This window comes from Corvus kubaryi, unplaced genomic scaffold, assembly GCF_017639235.1.
Source record: "Corvus kubaryi isolate FWS band 111438036 unplaced genomic scaffold, C.kubaryi_AGA036_p1.0 37393, whole genome shotgun sequence".
In the NCBI taxonomy this organism is placed as follows: Eukaryota; Metazoa; Chordata; class Aves; order Passeriformes; family Corvidae; genus Corvus; species Corvus kubaryi.
Genome location: NW_024581132.1, coordinates 174,907 through 193,417, shown reverse-complemented (window position 1 = coordinate 193,417; position 18,511 = coordinate 174,907).

The following is an 18,511-nucleotide window of genomic DNA, read 5'->3' as shown; positions in this document are numbered from 1 at the left end:
CCGCCCGCCACGGGGGTCCCGGCGGGCACGGGGCGCGGGGGGCTCGGCGCGGCCGGAGCGGGGTGCCCGGAGCCCCCCCTGCGGGGCCGGGGCGCTGCGATGGTGCCCGGGGGTCCCCTGCCCACCGCTGCGCAGGGGGCGATCGGAAGCGGCTCGCGTTTTGCCTTGCAGATCCGTGAATGTAAGCAGAATTTACGCCAGGCTTGTTTGCCTTTAAGAAAAGAAGAGCATACCCCTCCGTGACTCGAATTTGCTTTTTAAATAAACAGACGTGTCTGAAGGGTTTCACGGTGTCCAGCATGGTGTGAGGAATGCTCTCATGTTCGGGGAAGAGCACAAACACCAGCTACGGCTTGAGCGCAGCGTTTCTTGTGGAGTATAACGATATTGGGATGGGTTTTTGAGATTTGGGACTCTTATGCCCTCAATTTAATCGAATCGTCTTTTTTTTTTTTTTTTTTTTTTTTTGTACACGTCTTCTAAAACTTACGCTTTTTCTCACAAACGCGATGATTGCATCTGAGAAGTAAGGCCAGGAAAAACACGAACATCGTTGTGAGTAAACAGGAGTTTATGCATGTACTGAGGTATATTCAAGTCTGCCAGCATGGAAGATGCGGATGTGTAACGCCAGTATCCATCCTTCCTTTACCTAAACTTCAAAGGCTGCCGGTGTGAAGGTCTGTGGTGCTCTCTTCCCCCTTCCCGTCAGCGGGAAGGTGATCCGTGTCCAGCCGAGCCGACTGGCTGCATGCTGCTGCCTTTGCCACACGAGATATTAGTAGGTGATGTGGCAAGGGTGATTTTCACACCTATTTTGAGAGCGGCCCAGCGTGCGTGCCTCTCTCTGAAGAGCAGTGCTCGTTCCCATCCCCTGTTTTGGGGTCCCTGCCTATGCAGAAGGAGCTCCGTCTGCCGCGAAGGCTGGTGCCGCAGGTGCATTCGTCTGCGCTCTGCCTGAGCTGCTGAAATGTTCCCCAGCTGGTGCAGCAGGCTCGTGTCAGGGCTCTGGCCACTTTGCTTCAGTTTGGGAGCCTGTCTCGCGTTGTGAGCAGAGTTTGCCTAAAGTTAATCCGGGAGATGAGGAATGGCGTTCGGCGCAGTAGACCCGGCTGCCGTGCAGAGCCGGGAGTGACAGGGAGAAGAGTCATCTTACAGGTGGAAATTTTCCACAGCGCCCACTGCGTCCGCTGGCGCTGCACGGGCCCAAAGCGAGCGGGCTCTCTGGGGAGCCTCGGATACAGCCTGGTGCTCTCTGGCCTTTGTGTTGTGCTTAGGAGGTGGAAAGGTGTATTTCTGTTCAGCTGTCTTGGTATTTTTCCCATGTGAAAACGCGGGGTTTAAGATTCAGCACAAACTTTTGACTGGGCTGTGGTGTGTTCGTGTCGAGTGGCATCTCTCTCCCTGCTGCCCTGGCAGGAGGCTCCGGGGTTGTTTTCACTGTGTGCCTTTAGGAGCGCACATGGCGTGGGCAACTCCCAACATCCTCGGTGCCAGAGGGAGCGGTGGCAGCGTGAGGCTGGGCACAGGCTTCCCTGGGGTGCAGTGGAGATGCTGCAGTGGCCGCTGCTCCTGGAGAACCTTGGTGTTAAGGCGCGATCCGGCTCAGAAACCCTAGGCTTGAATCCCCTCTTCACACGATACGTGCTCGTTTTGAGTGCCGCTGTTTTTCTTAGTCAGTCCCCTTCCCCTCAGGCACCGTTTCAGCCGTGGCCTGGATCTGGAGGAGCAGGGCTTTTCAGGTCACTGGTGACCTGTGTGTGCAGAGGGTGTTGAGTGCCAGAGCCTCCTTGTGAGGTGTGTGTACCTGCGCGTCCCCTCAGGAAACAGGCTAGAGCCCTTCTGGAGAGGCGGGTAACCACAGCGGTCTAATCGATAAACCATCTGGGGGAGGCAATGCCAGGGGACACGGCACAAGCTCTGGGTTTTTGCTCCGGTGACTCCCAGTGCTTCTCTGAGGGACTTAGTCTAATCTCTCCATGTCTTGTTTGGCTGGGTCTCGAAAATAAGGCTGCTTTGTGAGGTGAGTGTGAGATCTCCTGATGCTAAACAACGCGTAGTAACAAAGTGTTAAAACATTATACCGTTCTATGAGGCTCATTCCAATGATCTCCGTATTGCACAAGGGTCAAGCTTTCGGAAATAGACACAGTGCCGAGAAGAAATCCAAGTTCACACAGTTTGTCTGGGCAGTGATCATGCAGCTGGGGAGCCTCTTTCTTGCTTCCTGGCAGTGTAACTTTGTGGTTATACTCTGACATTAAGGAAGTCAACACTGGTAGCTGAGAGGTGTAACTGACGCCAAACGCAGCCCTGCAGACCCCAAATCCAGCTGCCAACCGCTGGCTGCCCGACTCTTCCGCCCGCGCAGAGAGGGTTGAACGGAGAGTGAAGTTGGGTTTATTTTTTTTTCCCCCTTCTCTATCCCCTCCATCACTCTGACGCAAATTCCCTCTTCCAGAGGGAGGGAGGAGCGGAGACTTCATTATATTAGACCGTCTTCCAGATTGTAATGATTCAGGTTTTTCAAGGGAGGCTTCTGAGTCAGGCCTTTTACCAGTTTGCTGTCATGGACAGCAGAAATAGCAGGGGCATCAGTCAGTGGGATTTTTCTCTTCTTCTTTGTGTCTGTGTCTTTGGCAGGATGGTGAGGAAAAGCTGGGTCTGATTCTGCAGCCCTTACTCATGGGGATGGGCACATCCAAGCACATGGAGCTGCCCGTGTGATTCAAGCGTGGAAGATTGGGGTTTCTTTTAAGTCTTGTTTTAACTTGAGGGGAGTGAAGTGCTCAGAATGGCAGAGCAGGGCCTGCCAGATGCGTTTTGACAGGCTCTGAGACTTACCCCAAACACGAAGCTCGGGCTGTTTTCACAGGACTGGTATTTGCCTGGTCCTTGTGGGCTGTGGTGTGTTGAGAGCATCCCTGTCACGAAAACACACTCAGAAAGCCTCCGAGCAATCCTGGGTGGTGTGCTGAGAGGTGGGGAGCAAGGATCCTGGGCATGTCCGCCTTGCACCCCGGTGCTGGTTGGAGGAGCTCACAAGGCTGGAATGAGCCACGTAGGCTGCTCGCTCCCAACCGCTTTGTCACGGGTCCTGCCTCAAAGGGCTTTTCCTTACAGATCTCCTTACTGCCAAAATAACACTGAAGAGCCTTGGTGTGAAAGATCCTGGTCCTCTAGCTGAGAGTTAAGTGAAAACTCCCTGATTTCATTTGAATGTTTTGGTTCGTGCAAACCAAGAAACCCAAACCGAACTTTGGAGGTCATGCAGTGAAAGCACAAAAGCAGTTGTTTTCCTCACCTCTTCAGCGGAGCGTAATCCTAGCTCCAGCGTGAGTAATCCTAGCCCAGATGTATTGCTGTAATTGTTGGACCCCTGGATATGGGAATTTACCCTCATAAACTCGGGAGAGGCATCAGGCCAGAGCGTGGTATGTGACCTCTTTGGCAGGGAGCATGTTTGGCCTTGCAGGAAATGACTTGTTCATTTATTTAGTGCTTGTTCAAGGTCCTGCACCGACAGCTGACTGAGACTGAGCCCTTGTGTTGAGCAGCTCGGGGAGAGCAGGGACGGGATGCGCAGTGCTGCTCGGAGGGGTAAGGGAGCCTGCTCAGAGCCGTGCTCGCTCGGCTGTCAGCATCTGCTCCGGGCGCCAGCAGAGCAGGGCTTGCCCACCTGGCTGTGGCTGGAGAACTGCCTTCAGAACTCCCACCTCTCCAGGCCCATTTGGAGTCCACTTCCTCGAAGCATTGTGGAAGCGCTGGGCTGCGTGCCAGGCTGGCCGCCTTGCCAAGGCTGGGCGCCTGAGGGTGGACTCTGGCACCCCACCGGGAGCCACGGGGTCGTGGTGCCCGGGACGAGGATGCGGGGTGCTCGGGAGCGCTGGCTCCAGCGGAGCGTCGGGGCCGAGGGCTGCTGGCCGCCCCAGCTGCTCACCAGCAGAGAGAACGCCAGGCTGGGAGAGGGCGAGTTGCGGAAAGACTCGGCAGCTGCTGTTCCTGTGGTGCCTGTCGAGGTAAGGTAGGCTTGTGCTGCACACCTGTCTGCGCTGATGGAGCAGTACGGGCTCAATCCTGCCCTGTCCGTGGCTTGTGGCAGCTCCTGCCCCCATTGGTGCCTCGTGCCTGGGCTCTGGCATGGTGGTGGCCCTAAGCTGAGCCTTCCCAGCAGGTTAACCCAGCAGAAAACTAGCCCAGGATAAATGAAGGAGGTTTTCTGCCAGGCTAGCATGCTGGAACGACTCGGTGAGGGGCATTAACAAGCCGTGATTGAACAGAGAGCCCTTGGGTGGTGGCTGTGGTCAGAACAGCAGAGCTCATGAGGAGGTGGGCATGGCTGGTTGGTTCTGTCCCAGCCCTTTCTTAGTACTTCCCTCCTGCTGCTAATCTTGAATAGTCCGTAATTAGTCCATAATAGAATAATTACAAGTCCATAATTAGAAAAGGCAGGCTGGTCACACTGTCCATTTTTGGTCAGGGATCCTCAAAAGGCTTGGCTGGACCTGTCATGTATTCATGTGGCAGGTATTTGTGTCTGTACACTCCTGGATATGGAACAGGGTCTTGTAGGAGATCAGCATCCAGCCCTGCAGTTGGAAAACTCCCCTGACCCCTGGACCTGACCTGCTTCTAGGTGTTATCCTGCCCCAGGGTGCTTTCCTCTGTTTTGTCTCTGTTCCTTAAATTGATGGCAACTCTGTGGTAGCTAGGAGGATCACTGGGGTTTTCTTCTGGTTTCTGTTCCTTCTGGAGTGGTTTAAGTTACCTCTTCTGGCTTTCCTGTTGACGAGCATAGAAAACTTAGTTTTCATGAAGCTTTCTCTAAGATAAAACTTGAAGAAGAGAGCCAGGTTTCATGAAACCTGTCCCCGGAAGTTTCGGAGTTTTGTGTTTGGGAATGAAAACCACGTGGGGTTCGCAGGAGTGCAGAGTCTGAGGGATGCACCTTAGGATCCAGTGCAGCAGCTTCCAGCAGTTCCCGTGAAGCTGCAGGATTCTCCAGGAGCTGGGCCGTGTGGTGGTGGGAGCTGCACCATGCTGTGCTCTTTCTCCTGCTGCTTTTCACAGCCCACAGCCAGGCAGCTCAGCCACAGCAGTGCATTTGGTAAAAAAAAAGGGGTTTTACTCTTCTTCTGGCCTTGTCTTCCCTGCCCTTCTCTAGGGCAGTCTTCAGGCTTGGGGTTTTGGAGAGCACTGGGGCTGTTCAAAAGCTTTGTTCTGCTCTGGGTTTTATCAGCAGGAGCCGAGTCAGACCCATGCCAAGAGCCACTGGTAACCTCATCCTAACTTTTTTCCGCTGCTGTGGCTTTATGGGAAGGAGCGGTCGGGCATGCCCAGGTGTGAGCAGTGTGGTTGTAGTCCTTCCATGGTAACCATCCTTCCTGTAGACATGCTCTCAGGAGAGTAGGGTTACACGGTGAGTAAATCCTTGTGGCTGCTCCGCATTGCTCACGGCATCAAAGGGAAATCCTTTGAAAACAAAGTGGTGAATGTGTGTAATTTGCAGCTCCTGAATGGGCTCTCAGCTGACCCTAGAGGGATGCAGGTGTTCTGTCTCTCCTCCCCGGGGGATCCTTGCCCGACTGTGAGACTCCTCCAGCCCTGAGCCGCCTGTCCTTGTTACTGACTGCCGAGGGCATCCGGATGGGGAGCTTGCAGTTAGCTGGGAATCCCTCAGGGTCAGGTCCCTCTGTCTTGTCTCACGGAAAACTTTACGTTACCTTTTCTTGCATCGCCTTCCGCAGAAGGTCAGGTCTCCACAGCAGCCAGCAAAGGAATGTTCAGGTGAGACTGAGACCCGATTTTGTCAGCTTGGAATCAATAGCAGCAGAGCTGCCTGGGCAGGGAGATGGGCGTGGGATGAGCCTGCTGTGCTCGGGAATTTGGGAGGGTGTTGAGGCCTCCGTCACTTTGGCCAGGAGACAACTGCATCAAAGGAGCAGCTGTACCCGTGTGAGACAGGAAATAGGTGCAGTCCCTGTGTCCGTACTGTGGCATGGCTGGATTTCAGCTTAATGCTCAGATTTAAAAATAGAATGCGTACAACCTCTAGATGCTCAGCTTTTCTTCAGAAGCAGGCTGAGAGGACTCTGGAAATAGCAGGATTTCTCAGTGTGTTTGATTGTTGGAGGGAAAAGAGGGGAAGGGAGTGGGACAGGGTGTTGCATCCAGCAGAAAGGGCTGGGCTCCAGACTGGATTAAAAACTGAAGCTTGATGGGAACTGGAGGTGTTGATCTGGGATTTTCTTGTTGGTTGGTTTGTTTTGTTTGGTTGGGGTTTTTTTTTTGTGAGGTGGGGTCGGGGGTTTTTTTTTCATATTGCTGAGACTAGGAGCATTGTACCAAGGACTCCAGGGAAAGGTCCTGGGTCTTGCTCCTCTGGAAAAAGGGAGGCATTGAAGAGGAGTACAGATGTGGTGTCCAGGGAGAAAGCTGTGTGAGACAGTACTTGCTGGGACTTTATTTGCCTTTTATGGATGTTTTTGGCTAATGTGGAATGTCATCTGCCTATAAGCCTTGCCTGAGGGAAGCAGATGGTCCCCAGGTGCTGGCTGGGACCTGGGAATGGCCTGGAGGAGAGGGGAGCAGGGGGTGTCTCCGCTGTACCTCCTGCCCCACAGCATCCTCTTGCTCAGCTCTGTTCTGCCCGTGGCAGCCCAGGGCACGAGTCCTGTGTCCGTGGATGTGAGTGTGCATTGGGAAGGGGAAATACCATTCACAGGGGAAAACACTCCTGGGCACAAAGGAGTGTCGGGAAGGGTTTGGAGGCGTGGATTTGGTGGTTTTGGGACATTCCTGTGCCTAGCTGCGAGCCGAGCAGCCGCGTGGAGTGGCAGGGATGCACAGCCTGGCCTGACCTTGCTGTTCCTCGATGGTGTGCGTGGTGCTTCAGCTCTGAGCTGGGTTTGTGTCCTCAGGCAGCCAGGCCAGGGACCAGGGCTTGACTTGCAGTGTGGGAAGTGCTGGGTTGACATCAGGTGGTTTCGTGCATGTGCGAGGCTACCCAGGCCCTTCCTCGCTCCAGCCATTCCTCAGCCCCCGATCGTGCCGGAGGCAACGAGGCGAGCAAGCGTGTCCTCAGGCTGCGAGGGAGGGAAACTGAGGCACAAGAGAACTCCTGGGATTGGCACGGGAGTGACAGGCACGCACGCGGAGCTCCGGTCCACAGTGTTCTGCCCTGTCCCTGTGGATTAACCCCGGGAAGTCTCCCGTGTCCCTGCGGTGACTCCCTGGCAGCGTCCATCAGTCGCAGTGCCGGGAGAGGAGAAAGATGTGGCAGTGCTGAGTGTGTGCCCTTAAAGGGAACCTTGGTACGCCGGGGCTCATCCTCAGCGTTCGCTCCAGCAGCAGGCAGCACCTATCCAACCAGAACTGCAAACAGATTTAATAACTCGATTGGGAAAGAGCCTGCTGAAGTCCAGGCAAAGAGTCTTTTTGATATGCACACCAAAAACGTGCTAACTGAGCTGCAAACAACTGAAGGGTCTGCTGTTAGAGTAATCCTCATTCAGAGATAGACTCAACTGGTTTTTTTCCCTAAGATGGCCAGAACATCCTGTAACATAAAGCAGGAGGAGAAACGAGCCTTACATGGACATCCCTTTTTCCTCTGACAAGATCTGCCCTCCGGTTCTCGGTGCACCCCATGACATGACAGTTGATTTGTATTTTTTGAGAGCATGGGGCAGAAGGAAGCTCTTGTACGTGAACATTGCCTGTGCTGAGATGGTGCAGCAGTTTGTTTCAGGGAAAGCTGGAGCCGTGGCAGCTGAGCTTACGCACCGTGACGCGTCCAAAAAGGCTCCTAGCACTGGAGTTGTTAAAAAAGAGTAGGTACGTGTGATGTTCACCCTCCAGGCTGCTGGCAAGTAGAAGAGAGTTGTTAAATGCCTTGCTGTGGTGGCCGGTGAGTGCCACACGGTTCAGGAGCAGGTGGGGGTTCTGGCAGTGATCACAGTTGACGTGTAGGCTCTGTTCCCTGCTCTGCAGAAGGGTGCCTGGTGCTGCAGTGGGGCCTGGGGCAAGGGACGCTGCAGAGCCCTGGGACACAGCTCTGCTGAGTGGCACAGCAAGGAGGGGTCTCACTGATGGGGTGGCACCATGTCCTCTCAAGGATATGGGCTGCTAAGGCACCGTGGGTCAGATCTTTCATCAGGGCACAGGTTTGGTGTTTGGGGTCGTGGTGAGCAGCCCATCCTGCCCAGGACTGAGTGACCACGCTCCTTGCAGGCCTTGTGAAGGCGGAGCCGAGACAGCCCTTGTCCCAGAGAGCTCCTGTCCAAGCCGGTGGCCTGTCGCACACGCAGAGCTGGCTTGTTCCCCAGGTTCCATCAGCCATGCTCACAGCAAGGTGCTGCTGGCTCTGGGCTGCTCCTGGGACAGCAGTGGCATGGGAGGGGAGGAACAGGGAGAAGAGGCAGCGCTTAAAAACACCCTCTAGTTAACTTTGCTGCTGACTGTTGGCAGAGTAAAACAAATTGAGTTTCATGTTCTGTGGATTTATTCTTGTGCTAAATCAGAGGAGGCAGCAAATCGAGCTTGTTCAGAAGTGGAGGAGTTGTCCAAAAAAGTAACCGAGCAATGCAAAAGCTTCTTGAGTGAAGAAATGATCCAGAGGGAAGCTGCAGGGGTGCCTGTCTCCGCAGCAGAGGTGCTCCAGCCCTCTGAGCATCCTCGTGGCCTCTCTGGGCTTGCTCCAACAGGTCCATCCATCCTTCTGATGTTGGTGGCCCCACAGCTGGATTCCAGGTGGGGTCTCACCAGAGCACGGTAGTGTTTTTAAAGCCTTGATCGTAGGGCTATTTAAAACAATCCCCAAAACCAAAATAGGCTTTTTGTTTCATTTTATGAAAACCACGTACTGTCCAAGGGAAGCATGAGTTCCCTTCGCCCCACTCCATGTCCCTCGGGTCACTTGGGGCATGGCGGGGCTGCGTGTGGGTGGCAGAGCTGTTCGGGAGAGGGAGGCTGAGGACCCGAGGGCTCTGGGGCTGGCGTCTCAAATTGTTTAAATTGACTGTGGTGGCACGGTGCCAGCTGACACCAGCTGAGAATCCGGACAGAACAACTTGTCCAAGGTCACCTCACGGGCTAATAGCAGAGCAGTGAATTAAACCCGCGTCTGCAGCGTCTCACTTCAGGGTAAATAAAGAATTGCTTACCACTTCTTGGAGGGTCTGCCCATCTTAAAGCCTTATAAAGAAAGGATAGCATCCAACACTTGATTCTGGTATGATGTGGAGCACTATCCTTTTGTTCCAGGATCTCTGGTCAAAAATAGAAAGTTGTTGTTTTTTTTTTTTTTCCCCCCCTCTGTAGTGTTATTTCTTTCCTTGAAACACTTTGAAACATTCCAGGCTAGGCTCATTTCTCAGAGGAGGGCAGGGGTGCTGCTCTGCTGCTCGGGACTGGTACCTGTTGCCTTTGTGCCTGCCTTTTCTGGCAGCTGGTAGGGAACATCCCCGGGGTGGAAAAGTAAGGGTGTAGTTACTGGTTTGGACAGGGGTTGCATCCATGTCCTCTACTTTTAGGGACAGGCTGCCTTTGTAGGGATGTGCTAAGGAGCCTCTACAAGCTTCAGTCAAGCCTCAGTACAGATCTGCCTTGAGAGGCTTCAGCAGCCTTGTTACTCCGGTGCCACCCTGGTAAGGGCCAGTCCAAAACCTGCTGAAGCCAAGGATAGTTTTTGATAGTTTTCTGCATTGATCTGTGCTGATTTATGAGGAGCTTCCCGGATGTGTCTAGAGAGGCTTTTATTTTCTTTTTTCTTTTTTTTTTCCCCTTCTTCCTTCTTTTAAAGTTTTTTTCAGTCACCATTGTGCTGTTTGGGTATGGGAGAGAGAACAGGAGCTGTGTTACAATTCAGGGTCTGCAGCAGAGCAGGGCACAAGGCTGAGCAGCTGCCTCTTGCAGGAGGGATCCCAGGGCTGGTTCCCTCCCGTGGGACTGGGAAAAGGGATCCGAGTGGCACAAAGGAGAGTGGGATGAGCAGGACATCCCTGCCCCTGAGGCTCTGCCAGCACCGGGGCTGGCACCCACGTGCTCAGCGAGCTTTGGGGTTCGCAGCCACAGCCGCCGCATGCAGGGATGGGAGCTGGGGCTGGGTCAGGGGAGCACCAGGGACAACCTGGGGCAGCTCAGCAGGGACACCTGTTGACTGTGGGAGAGTGGCTGGCTGAGCCTGGCGGGCCCTGGCAGGCAGGACGGCCCCGGATATTCTGGGGCGTTTGGGTTTGGATCATCGGTGTGGAAGGGATGTCGTGGGAGGGGATCTGTGGCAGGCCAAGGCTTACTTTTTCCAGATAGCCCAGGCTGGCAGTTTTGATTGAAATGAGCCTGGCTCATGTTGGTTCTGTGGTTTCCAGGCTGCTCGGCCATGTCCCTCTCTTCCCTGATTACCAGATTTATTTCCAGATATGTTTGCTTACTTCAAATAAATATAAGAAGGAGATGTCCTGAGGCTTCTATATATATTTGTCCGTAGTTAAGGTGGGATTAATTGCTTAAAATTCTGTTTAAGGGCCTGTTATGAGATCAGCAGATAGGAGCATGGGATAAAATGCATAATGAATACATTATGTTATAAATAATGGACACAGCCAGTGCACTGGCATTCCTGAAAGGTAATAGCTCTTTCAATATTTAATTAAGTGGGTACCGTAGGGAAAACACTCTCTGTCACTGAGGTAATTTTCAGCTTGGCTTGGAGGCACATAGATCAGTCTGAAGGAGGGCAGGAACCCACGTGCAGTGGGGGCACCTTGGCGGGCACCGTTCGTGGTGACAGAGTGGTGTGGAACCAGGCTTTCCATGAGGTGGAACCAGGCTTTCCAACCTTGGTGGGTGCTCCCTCCTGCTCTCCTGCCTGTGGCTGACTTGGGGCAGCTCCAGGCCAGCTCCGTTTGCTGGCCAGTGGCAGGGAACAGGACCACGAGCACCCTGCAACCCGTGGAGCATCTTGCTCTCCTGCGTTAATTCCAGCTGCAGGGCTGGGAACCAAGGAGATGCATTGGTGTCAGGAATTCAGTTTTCTGGGGAGGAAGGCACAGCATCGGTCACAGGCCAGCAGCTGCCCTTCAGCACGTTCTCAGCACTGGTAAAAATCATCTCACAGGTTTTCTGGACAGATGCAGAAAAAGGGGGGTTGGCACCGCTCCGCAAGGCCTGGATTCACGCCTCTGTCCCTGACTTCTTGTTTCACAGTTCCCAGCTCCTCCACACTCCTGTCTCAGTATACTTTAAACCCTGTGCTTTTACTCCCCCCACTGCAGTTCTGCGCTGGCTGCTGGGGGCTGGCTGTCAGTGAATTGTCCTGAGTGTCACCTCACGTTGGGAGTGGATTTGGGGAGCAAATCCAGACTTGGTGCCGAACAGCGGCATTGGATATCAGAGCCAGTGTCTTGTCTGGGCCTAGACTCTTCTCCATTCTCCAAGTGCCTTTCCAGCTCTGTGGAAGCAGTAAATAACAACGATTAAACAAGCACCAGTTACAGATTCGTGTGGTGGTGTTGCAGGGAAACACAAGGGGAAAAGAGTTGTAAGGCAAAGGGACAGGAGAAAAACGTGTTTGTATTGAAACTGGACACAAAAGCTTCCTTTTCCCTCGTGCTTGTTTATTTTTTTGCAAGATCCAGTTTTTTCATTATCTTTTGTGGAGAAAAGCATGAAAAGGATCTCTCTTTTGTGATGTTTCCCCTATCATCAGAGATACCAGAGTGGGAGCCAGGGCTTTTGATGGCTTTATTTCCCTGTCCTTTTTTTCCTGGAAGGGGTGGCTTGTTTTTAGTGCTCGCAGGAGCCACCAGGCCTGTCCCAGCTGCTGTCCCTGGGAGCTCCTGGATGCTTGCTGTGTGCTTTTCCTGCAGCCTGGCTGCTGCGGAGCAGGGCTGGAGGAGGGACACGGAGCCCACTGGGCACGGGACAGGACCTCTGGTGGCACCCGGCAGCGCGGTCCGGGAGGGGGATGGAGGAGCCCATCCTCCTCATCTGAGGAATTCACCTTGCTGTGCCATGGGTGGATTTCATGGGATCATAGAATCCCAGAGCGGTCTGTGTGGGAAGGGGCCTTAAAGCTCATCCTGTTCCAACCCCTGCCATGGGTTGCCCCTTCCACTAGACCAGGCTGCTCCAAGCCCCATCCAGCCTGGCCTTGGACACTGACAGAAATTTTTCAGGAAAAGCTGCAAGGGTGTCACTTTTCATATCTTTTAGAATTTAACTGGGATAAAGTCATGGTTTCCCTTCCCTTTTGTTGTTGTTGTTTTCTTGGGGTTTTTTTTTTGGTGGTTTTTTTTTTTTTTTGGTGGAAGAGCTGCTATGTTTCTTTTCCCAGCACATTTTTATGGTATTTTCAGACTAAATTTAATTCTGTGGAATTATATTTAGCTGGAAGCATTAAAGAGAGCAAACCAAAATAAAATATTTTATTCGACTAAAACATTTCATCTGACCCAAAACCGTCTTTCCTCACACTGTGTCAGCTCAAAATTAGGAGAGAAGTACATAAATGTGGGCTAAGGAGCAGTGACTGTTCACCTCCTAAGCACAAAACCCCCAATCAAACCCCAGGTATTGGCCCCTGCCACAGGGGTTTGAAATGCAACTTGTTTTTTCACTGCTTTTTAGAAGATAAACGCCTTCTCCAGAGAGTTAGCTCTTTCTGTAACACGTTACCCAATCCTTCCGAGAAACAAGGGTCTGTCTGGTAACAGCGAGGCTCTCAAGTGCTGCTTTTTCCAGCCTTGTAAGGTCATGATTTTTCCAGGTTCAAGCAGCCACGGGATCTTGGAACTGTGTAAAAAGTGGCACTGTTACTGATGGCCGGTCAGCTTTAGATTAATTCACTGCTGCTCTTTTTTTCCTCGCTGTCTACTGCGAAGTAGGGAAATCACAATGTATGGTTTTGAGAGGGACGACCCAGATGTGCAGCCACCTGTAGCACGCTCCTGCTGCTGTGATTCCTGCCTTCCATGAGCGGGCTTTTCTAGTGAAACATGGGAAAGGGAAAGAGCAGGGGGTCTGGATATGCTTTAGGATTCCCTGGCATCCCTCACAGGGAGCAGGGGTGAGGGGGAGACGCATTGGAAGGAGCTTGGTCAGGGAGAGGAGCTGCCCCAAGGAAGTGCTGGGGAGGAGAATTTGCTCTCTGTCTTCCTTTTCTGCCTCTGAAAATTCCCTTTCTATTTATTCTGGGGCAGGGGGGAAAGTGCTGGCGTCTGCAACAGGGTAATGTGAAGGATGCTGCTTGAAATTTTCCTCTGTGAAACTCCTGAACTTTTCCTCTGTGACAGCCACAAGAGCAGGAGGAGGCAGAAGCCGAGTTCTCTGGCCAGTATTAGGAGACTGTCCCACGCTTGGGACAGAAGGCAGACGGAACAGGCAGCAGCAGCTCTGTCAGGGGAGATGTGCTGTGCCAGCGGAGCTGCGGAAATCACGCCGGGCAGTCCACGGCTGCCAAGCACAGAGATCATGTCAACAGTGCCCAGACTTTCCACTCGTGCCAGGTGAAATGTTAATGAGATGGGAGTGCCAGCAGGGAGTGAGATATCCCTGAGAAACCAGAGTAGGGAATCGGGCTCAAAGTGCTGAGTGCTGTCGGACAGGCCAGTGGGAAACTGCTGCCTTGAGACTTAACCTGCATCTTGGGCAGGGCCACGGAGGTATGTCCAGGGTAAAACTGGGGAATTTAACAGAGGCATGAAAAGGCTATCAGGAAAAGAAAAGCCCTGGTTACCTTAGAGGGGAGCCGAGTCACACAAGGCTGTGATAGGGAGAAGTAAAACATGGTATTTTTTGCCAGGTGCAGAACTGTTCCTTTTGCGCTTGGGCGTAGATCAAGAAGAAAGGAATGGTCAATTTAGTGGTCAAGCTGATAAATACTAAAGAAAACACAAATTTCTGCACAAACTGGTTATGAACAATCATGGAAGCTCGGAGTAATCACAAATCCAGTAGCAGTTTTTGGACAGCGCAGTGAACACAGGACAGAATTTTATCTTCGCTTGACTAAGCTTAACCCAACCCTCTTTGGGACCTAGAAACCCGGGAGCTCTTGGAGAGCCTGTTCATCTCTTGCAGGGATACTTCTCCATCCCCTGGGCTTTGCTGTGTGAAGTGGTGCAGGGACTTCACCCGGTGCTTGATGAGCCGTGAGTGCGTTTCTACGGAGTGCTGCCTGTCCTTGAAGTTTTCTTTGCCCTCATGGTGGGCAGACCCCAGCAGAATGCATGTGGAAATTTCACTTTCAGAGGGTGGGCAGCTTTTCAGAGTTAAAATAAACCAAAAGTCACATTTCGCTGTTGCTGTGAGAGTGTGGAGCTGCTGTTGGAGCTTTGGAGCGTGCTCTGCCCTCCCAACTCCAGCTGGGCTTTGCTGAGAGCAGTGCTCAGCTTGTGCTTGCTGGGCCGGGAGGGGCAGAAGCTTCACAGGGCGCTCAGCGGGCTCTGTGCTCCTTAGGAGGGAGCTGGGGAGCCTGTCTGGAGGCGTGTGGGAGCCGTGGGCTCGGTGAGCAGGGCCGGCAGCCCAGGCAGTAGGCGCACGGAGTGCGGAGCCCGTGTCGTGCTCTGATGGGTACCTGGCTTCTGCCTCGCTCCTCCCACGGCGCTCGTGAGGGATGAGGGCTACAGAGGCAGCATTTGTGGTTTGCGTGGTGTGTTTGAGGCTAGGACAGGGTTCTGGGCTCTGGCAGGGGTCCTTTCTGATGCCTCTGAAGGCAAGCTGGCAGAGAGGAGGGTCAGTTTGGACAGAGACTGAGTGTGTGGTCACTGCTGATGGGGAAACAGGAGGACTTGTTCACCCTTCCAGGTCCGTGAGCCTAGGACCAGGCTGGATGTTTAACTGAGGCTGCAGTTACTTCTGTGATGCAGCAAGAAGCATGTCGGATGTAATTGTGCCTGAGGTTTTATGGGGGCTGCGTTTTGGTTTTTTTTATTTTTTCTACTGGTGGTCGCATAGAAAATATGTGGGAGGGTGTGCAGTGAGGGGCTGTTGGTGCAGGGACCCTGCCCTGCTTGGTCGCCGCCTGCAGCTTGGCTCTGGCCTCTGTGCCTCACTCGTGTGGTACAGGTGTTATCAGCAGTGTGCTTTCCCTGCCCTCCTGCACCTTTCCATGTAGGTCAGGATGCATGGAAATACAGCTTTGAAATCAGGTATAAGGAGCAGGCTGCTTGTCAAAGCCAGGTGTAGGATTTCTGGGGGTTTTTGTTGTTTGTTTGGGATTTTTTTTCCCGAGGATGCTCTATTTATGGTCTTTGCTGCTGATGAAGAAAAGCATCTCCCAAATCAGCCTAGGAAAAGAGCTAATCCATTTATGACATGCTTATGCAATCCCGAGCTGAGATTATGTGGTGGCTGTCTGCAGCAGGTGGGAGGAGAAACCCGCATGCAGGGGCTGGCTGGACGTGTCCCTGTGGGTCTGGGGCCAGTGGCCACAGGGACACGGCCGTGGGAGGGCAGCTGTGGAGCAGCGCTGCACCTCACTCAGCTGAGTGCTCCTCTTCCACCAGGATTCACCTGGTCTGTCTTGAGCTCACCACACCACTGCTCTCCACCTCTGTGCTGGCTTTTGTGGAAGCTCATGCTCGTTCCAGCTCTTTTCTTCCTCTGAAACATTTCTCTGCAGTTTTAACTGCAGGAAAGTTTCAGGGAGACGGAGATAATTCAGCTGGTTGTGAAACCAACCCTCCAAAACCCAAAGCTACCACCGTGAAAACAATAGATAAAAGGGACAGACGGGAGAGGAGGAAGGGCAAGCATATTTCGGAAAAGCTGTGCTGTTTTTGGCTCCGGCCAGTAGTTTGCATAGAAAGTAGTTTATTGTCAGTGAGAGCTGCGGATACCTGCCAGCTCTCAGAGCCCTGCCTGTGCAGCAGTGCTTTGTGCCGGGGAAAGGCAGTGGTGACAGAGCTGTTCCTTCGGCTGGGCCAGCCCCTCCCTGGCCCATCAGCTCTTCCCTGCTCCAGCCCCTGGCCCATCAGCTCTTCCCTGCTCCAGCTGGCTGCTCACAAGCACCTTCCATCTTCGATGCCTTTCTTCACCTCACTGTTGCCGGGCCGAACCGTCCACTGCTGCAGATGAGTTTCTTCTCCTCTTCCAGCACTGGGTTGGGGTGCTCTTGTCTCACTTAGCTGCTTGGGCCAGCTGTGCAAAGGCCTCCCTATCCCTCCCATCTCCACGCCAGCCTGCCTTGCACCTTATGGAAACTGGGTGTCTGCTCCGAGGTCTTGTTGCTGTTCCATCCTGTTGGGGCTCCTGTGCCGTGCTGCTGAGAATAAATGCAGTTGTGAGATCAGAGTGCAGTTGGGGAAGGTGGGGATGTCGTTCAGCATTGTAAAGTGGTGTTCTTCGTGCTGGGAAGTGCAGCCAGGATGTGCTTGGCTGTGTTTCTGCAGCGCTGGAAGTTGGTTGTAAACTCCAGCCAGAGCCATCTGGAATAGCGTAAGGAGTGCCCGAGTTCCTGCGTGGAGATCTGGGTCACACACAGAGCCTTTTCAGGAGTTCTGTGCAGCCCGGGCAGTTCTTCTTTCCACTCTACTTCATTTTTGTGATCATGAGTGGAACAGGTCAGCAGTGTTGCTGGAGAGGCCATTCCCACCAGGCTGCCACCCCAGCTTGGCAGGGACAGGAGCTCCCAGCAAGCACACACTCGTGTGCTCCCTGTCTTATGTAAGGAGACACAGCCACTGGAAATGCACCGTCTGCATTGTCTTAGTTCTGTTACGAAGCGCAGAGCAGGCACAACGACAGGGAAAAATGACTCATGTACTTATTGTCCACGGGAATATCTCCAGGAGGAAGCGCAAGTAGAGCTCTCCAGAACCTGGGTTCCGAGTGTGTAACGTAAAGCTGGTGCTGGGCAATTGGAATGGTGGAAAATACCTTGTGGCGACGTTCAGCGCTGAAAAACGTAATTCGCCCACTTTGAAATACGCTATGGTGCAGAACTTTGGAAAAATTCTTCATTGTACCAAAGCTTTAGAGGATGTCACAGGATTATTTTAGTATAAAGCCAGCAGCTAGAACATTAATAAGAAAAGCATTCAATCTGGCTTGCCCAAAACGGTGCTGTAGCTAAGGTGGGATGTTTAGCAGTCTTTACATCTGCTGAGAAAACGAAAAAACCTCTTTGTTGTGTTTCCCATTAAAAATCATCCAAACCTGAATAACTGCATTTGAGAAAGAAAACTGTTAGCTTTCTTTTTTGTAAGTTTTCCTGCTTTTCCTTGGGAAGAAGAGTTTGGCCATGGTGGTGGCAGCCTGGCAGCCCTGTTGTGGGGTGCTGTGGCCGAGGTGATGTCCTTGGTGCTTGTGCCTCATGCCGGCACCCAAATCAGGGCAGGCTTTGAGCAGCCTCCACCACCCCACAGGGAGACTGATGCCAGCACATGGGGAAACCACAGGGATCCTGTTATGTGTCACCAAGTGTCCTTGTTAGCAAGGTTAAAATCTTGATGTGTCCCTGTTTTCACAGGGAGATCCTTGGAAGGCCAAAGCTTTGAAGATGATTAATCTCTAACTTCTATTTTCTATTGCTCTGTAGAGTGAAGTGTGTTTTAGAATGGAGATGCCCTAGGCAGGATTTTGGGGGCGGTGGGCTGCAAGTTCTGTGGCGGGACAGCTGGCCCTGCTCAGACCTGGAGGTGCCAGAGGAGAGCTTTTCCTGGTGTCAGTCACAGCCGTCCCATCGAGCTCGGCCGTGGACCCGGGTCCGCTGCTATTTACGCTGATTTCTGTCAGGGCTGGATGTAGCCTTTATAAACACTTGTACTGCCAAATTAAGCTTTTCTCCTTCCAAAGTCACCTTAGATGACTTTCTTCTTCTTTACCCCTTGCTTGGAAGAGTTTGCCATCCGAGAGAGGCAGAGTGGAGGGAGCAGGAGGGGCTCCGCCGGAGCTCCGGGGCCGTGGCTGTCCCTGTGCTCTCCCTTGTGCCATTGCTCCATGCAGGGGCACAGAGAAGCCTCGCCTGCTTGGAGAAGAGTTCCTCTGCTTTGAAAGCAGCTTGCATGTGGAACTGAAACTGCTTTGCTCAGGCTACCAGTGTGCTTGTTGTACAGGAGATGCCTGATGCTGCATTACGACTTGCGCTCCTTCTTGGAAACGCAGTCCACTTCCATCAGCCTCATCTTACTGGTGCTCACGGACTAAACTGACAGCAGATTCCGTTCCCTAACATTGGTAAAGCATTGAAAGGACAAAGTGCTTGAAGCTTCAAATGATGGCATTTGCTTTACCAAGGTGAATGAGGTTTTTTTGCTTAGGAAACGGGTGCTTCAGGCTGCCTGTGCAGCTGCGGCTCTTCCCTCAGACGTGCACCCAGACGGCTCCTGCGTATCCTGGGAGTGTTGGTCCCAGTTACTGCTGATGGCCTGGGATGCAGATTCCCAGGCAGCCCTTTCCCAAACATTGCCTCCTTGCTGCTAGCATGACACGGAGCAGCCTGAGCAGAGCACAATCTGAGCGAGGCAGACAAGCCTCAGGTTGGGCAGCCCTCCCAACTGGATGCGCCAGG